The sequence below is a fragment of the Hyaena hyaena genome, unplaced genomic scaffold, assembly GCF_003009895.1.
Source record: "Hyaena hyaena isolate Hyena2069 unplaced genomic scaffold, ASM300989v1 scaffold_1395, whole genome shotgun sequence".
NCBI classification, from domain to species: Eukaryota; Metazoa; Chordata; class Mammalia; order Carnivora; family Hyaenidae; genus Hyaena; species Hyaena hyaena.
Window position 1 is genome coordinate 245,646 of NW_024082030.1, and position 6,000 is coordinate 251,645.

Consider the following 6,000-nt stretch of genomic DNA (forward strand, 5'->3'; position numbering starts at 1 on the left):
TCCCACCAGCAGTGTAAGAGGGTGCCCGTTTCTCCACATCCTCGCCAGCATCTAGAGTCCTCTGATGTGCTCATTTTAGCCACTCTGACCGGCGTGAGGTGGTATCTCAGTGTGGTTTTGATTTGCATTTCCCTGATGAGGAGGGATGCTGAGCATCGTTTCATGTGTCTGTTGGCCATCTGAATGGATCAAGAAGATGTGATTTATCTATACAATGGAATACTACATGGCAATGAGAAAGAATGAAATCTGGCCATGTGTAGCAAAACAGATGGAACTTGTCGGTGTTATGCTGAGCAAAATAAGTCAGCCAGAGAAGGACAGCTACCACATGTTTGCACGTATAGGAGGATTAGGAGGAACTTAATGGAGGACCGTGGGGGAGAAGAAGGGGGTGAAAATAGTAGGGGAGAGGGAGGCAAACCATGAGAGACTCTTGAATGCTGAGAACAAACTGAGGACTCATGGGTGTGATGGGGGAGGGGGGATATGGGCATGCAGGAGGGCACTTGTGGGGATGAGCACTGGGTGTTATATGGAAACCAACTTGACAATAAACTATTAAAAAAATTTAAAAAACAAAACAAAAAAATTATCCAACTATATGCTGTCTAAAAGAGACAAATTTTATATTCAAAGACACAAATAAGGATCAGAAAAAGGTATACCATGCAAACAGCATACAAAAAACTTTAAGAAAAAAATCATTATTAGATACAAATAAAGATTTTATATTAATATCAGAGTTAATCCATCTGGAAAAATAATGATTATAAACATATATCCATGTAACAAGAGAGACTCAAAATATGTGAAGCAAAAACTGACAGAATTGAAGAGAGAAGTAGATAATTCAACAATAATAGTTGGAGATTTCAATGCCCAAACATCAGTAAGGAATAGAACAACTGGACAGAAGTTCAGCAGCAAACTCTTGAATAACACTATAAACCAAATAAATGCACATTGAAACAAAAATCACTATAAAACGTGTAAATTCACATGAACTATTTTCCATATGCCAGCCCACAAAACAAGTCTTTATAAATTTAAAAGACTTGCAATCATACATATTATTTTCTCCACCTCAAATGAATGAAATTAGAAATGACTAACAGAAAAAAAATTGGGAAATCCCCAAATTTGTCTAAATTAACCAACATATTTCTAAACAATCAATAGGTTAAAGAAGGAATTACATGATAAATTAGAAAAAAAACAAATTTGAACAGCGTAAACAACTATCAAGTGATGAATGATAAACAGAGGCAGTACATCTATTCAAGTTCAAAAATCTGCAGGGTAAGCTGGCAGGCTGGAGATACTGAAGAGACAAAGTTGCAGTTCAAGTCTGAAAGCCGGCTGCAGAATTCCCTCTTGCTTTGAGAGGTCGGCTTTTTTTCTATTAAGACCTTCAACTGACTGGGTGAGGCCCACCCACATTATGGAAGGCAATTGTCTTACTCAAGGACCACTAATTTAAATGTAAGTCTTATTCTATTTTTTATTGTTCATTTATTTTTGAGAGAGAGCATAAGTGAGGGAGGGGCAGAGAGAGAGATATAGAATCTGAAACAGGTTGCAGCTTCTGCACGATGTAGGGTTTGAACCCACAAACTGTGAGATCATGACCTGAGCCGAGATCAGAACCTGAGCCGAAGTAAGAAGCTCAACTGATTCAGTCTCCCAGGTGCTCCATAAGTCTCATTCTAAAACACCTAACAGAAACATCAATACCATAAGAAACAAAGAGAAAATAAATAATAAAATGATGCAGCGTTTAAGTGTTAATTTGTCAATACTTACCTTGAATATAAATGATATCAACACATCAGTCAAAAGAGAGAGATTGAGAAAGTGAATAAAATAATAACCAAAGTAAATCCTGTTTTCAAGAAATAGACTTAAATTGCAATGACTGCCTTAGGCAGAATGAAAGTAAAATGATAGAAAACTATGCCATGCAAATATTAATAAAAATAATGACTATATTAATATCTGGTAGAGTAGACTTCAGCACAAAGAAAAGCATTAGAGATAAAGAGGAAGGTTACGTGGCCATAAAAATAACAGTCTACCAGGAAGACATAACAAAACTACGTATGTAAATACCAAACAATGTAGCCTCAAAATACATAAAGCAAAACCAATAAAGCTGAAAGGAGAAATGTATAAATCCAAATGAACAAAACTGCAAGATGAACCTTGAGCTAAACCTCACATTTTATACAAAAATTAAGTCAAAATGAATCTCAGAGTTGAAAATGAAAAATGAAAAACTATTAAACTTTTGAAGTAAAGTACAGCAGAGGAGAAAATCTTCAGGATCTAAGAATAGAGGAATAGTTCTTAGATTTGACACCAGATGTATGACTCATAATAGAAGAAAACTACATGCTGAACCACATCCAAAACAAAATCTTTTGCTTTGTGTGGATGAAAAGACAAGCTACACATTGGGGAAAAAATGTTTGCAAACCACATATCTCATAAAGAGCTAATATCTAGAACACAGAAAGCTCTCAAAACCTACCAGTAAAAAAACCCCCACAATCTAATTAGAAAATGGGCAAAGGATATGAAGAGACATTTCACTGAAGAGCATATATGGATGGCAAATTATCATATAAAAATCTGTTCAACATCATTGGTTATTAGGGAAATACAAACTGAAACCCACAATGAGATAATAATTACATATCTATCAGAATGGTGAAAATTAAAAATAGTGATTGTAGTAACACCACATACCTGAGAGGTATGACTCTTATATTTCTTGTAGAAATGTAAAATGTGATAGGCACTCTGAAAAAAACACCCTGGCAGTTTCATATAAAACTAACCATACAACTAACATACAACCCAACAATTGCATTCTTGGGCATTTATTCCAGAGAAGTGGAAACTTATGTGCATGTAAAAATCTGTATCCAAATGTGCAAAGTGGCTTTATTCATAATAGTCGAAAACTGGAAAGAGCCCAGATACCCTTCAATGGATGAATGATTAAACAAACCATGGTTTATCCATACCATGAATATATTACTCAGCAATAAGAAGGAAACAACTATTGACACATGCAACAGCTTGGATGGGTCTCAAGAGAATTGTGCTGAATGAAAAAAGCCAATCCTCAAGAATTGCATACTGTATGATTATGTTTATATAACATGCTCACAGTGATGAAATTATCGGGGTGGAGAATAGATTGGTGGTCATCTGGAGCTAGAAACAGAAGATGGAGGAGGGAGGTGGATGTGGTCATAAAAGGGCTGCACTGGATCCAGAACAGATGGAATTGTTCTATATTTTGACCCTGGTCGTGAATAAACAAACCTAGACATGTGATAAAATTGTATGAAACTAGACACACACACACACAAATGAGTAAAAGTAAAAACTAGTGAAATCTGAATGAGATTCAAGGATTGTATCAATGTCAATACCATGTTTATGATACGATACTATAGTTCTGCAAAGTGCCACCACTGGGGGAAATCTTATTAACACTACGTGGGATCTCTCTGTGTTATTTCTTACAACTGCATGTAAATATATAGCTACCTCAGTAAAACTTTATATTAAAAACAACAACAACAAAGACCAAGGAAAAGGTGGAAATTTTAGGGGAAGAATCCAGAGAGTAATAATTAGAAAGATTAAGTCAAGAGGTTTTGATGAAAAGTACAAAATAAAACATATTTCAAGTGCATTATTCTGGGAAAAAAATAAGATTGTAGGTCATGCTTCCTACTTCCATTTACTCTGAACTCAGTCCCATGTGCCTCTCTTTGGGCCTCCGTGGACCCCATACTGTTCAGAGAGGCACCCCCACCCCTAGCAGCTGTCATTTGACCATGGAGATTTTAGGGCCCAGGTATCCTGCATAGTTGGGGGAGAAAGTTGTTGCCTAGAAATGGGGCCAAACTTGGGGAAAATTCAGTAACTGATTTCCATCTTGCTTTCTTAGGATGCTTTCTTTAGCTCACCAATTTTAGGTGAGCTACCACCAAGGTTGATATTCCTCTGGATATTAGGAGTAGGCTTAGATTTTCAATGAAGCAGAATGATGTTCCTGAGCCTCCCTTCTCTCCAAAGAACTTGGAAAGAGAGCATGATTACTCACCTGTACTCGTTGGGATTCTGGAGTCCAAACCCTGAGCCTTGGGTGACCACACAGCCCATGACAGAGGCAAGGGTGGGGGTTAGACATGACTCGATTTTCTGTCCCTTTTGGGAATGATTTTATTAGTGGAGTTGAGTCAGTTCTGCTCTGGAAGTGGTAAAATGACATTCTAGACAAGTCAATGGGTAAAGGGTTAAAATGGGGACCAGGGCAGGGAGAGGTTTCCAAGTTTGGGGTGGTCAATATAGTGCAGAGAGAAGCTCATAGTTCTGGAATCCACCCACCTCAGATGGATACCGGAACTTTCACTCAGTGTGACCTCACCTATGAGATGGGGACACTGATGGGTTCTGCCTCAGAGGCATTGTAAAGGACTTAGGACAATATCTCCCATAGAGCAGGGACTCAGGTAAGCTTAGGGCTAGGTAGTTACTTGCCAGTGTCTGGCCTCTGAGTCCACAGCTAGCTCAGAGTCAGAGAAGCAGTGGAGGAATCTTTCCCTGGGACCTGGAAGAGAGGCTGAGGACAAAGCCCAGCAGAGCAGGAAGTCCTGCTTAGAGGCTGAGCCTTGGCCTGGTTTAGAGCACGCTGTCCACACAGTGTGACACACAGTGCACATGTTCTGAGAGACCTGAGTGGGAGTCTTTTGGTGACAGACTGTGCTCTGTGAAGAAGGACAGGGTTAAGGAGGCAGCTGGACCTTAAGGTCAGTTCTGTGGAGAGGCAGCCTCCAGCCAGGCTGACTGCAGATGGACATCTGACCCTGGGCTCAGGATGCCCCAGGCCTATAGGCACGTCTTCCCAAATCAGCTGTGGTGATATCCAAATCCACTGGTAAATGTGGTTTCTTGGGCACAGGTTTATTTTCTGCATCGTCCACTTGCTGCCATCTTTTTCTTCTTTCCCCCAGTTTCTGGGGCTCAGACAGGAGGCCATCCCTAACCCCCAAGAATCTTCTAACTTGTCCTTCTTTCACATTCCCTCAGGGTTGTCCCGCACTGTGTTTCTTTCGCCATCCTCACCCAATTCTCTGATTCTTTGCACTTCTTCTAGTCTTCCACCTTCACCCCACGTGCTCACAGGTTCCCCCCTAACAGTTAACTTCTCAGGAAACCTCCCTCGTCACAGCAGCTGCTCAGCTAGGGATGCAAGTGAAAGCATCTCTACAAGCCTTCATGGTACATGAGCTCCCACTGTGTGTGCTGGTAGAGGGCTGGGTGCTGGGGCTCTTCTCCCTGATCTCTGATCCCCATGAGGGTGTGTTTTTGTGCCAGGAGTTGGGGCTGAAGGTATACTGAAGGTGGTAATCAGAAGGGAAGCCCACATAAAGCAGAGGCATGATAGAGGTTGATCCAAAACACAAGGAAACACTCTGTGGTTAATCTATAAATGCCAACCCAGTGACTCCTATAAGCCATGGACTGTGCTGAGCCTCTGGGAAAGGAAAGTTGTAGTGCTTCTGTCCCTGAAGCACCTGCCATCTAGTGGACGAGAAACCAGGTGGATGTGGCTCTGGACTGCTCTGTTCTACTTCCTTCTGAGACAGGAGAGAGGGCCTTATTGTCTTATTTAACTTTCCATGTTATGGAGAGGAGGACTCAATGACTGGTGTCTTCTAACACATGATCCTACTTTTGTCATCGAAGACGTCTTAACGCCATTATGGACACAAGAGATTTGAGTTTTAGAAATATTCAAATCCTTAATCAAGGTCACATGGCTAGAAAGTGGTACGGCTGGGATTTGAATCCAGGTCTCCCTGCTTCTTTTGAGATGCCCCTTTGGTGACAGGTAAGCATGAACTGGCTGGGTGGAGGCAGAGAGAAGAGTTGGGGGAGTGGATGACCATGGGGGCTGCCTGGACACAAGATGAT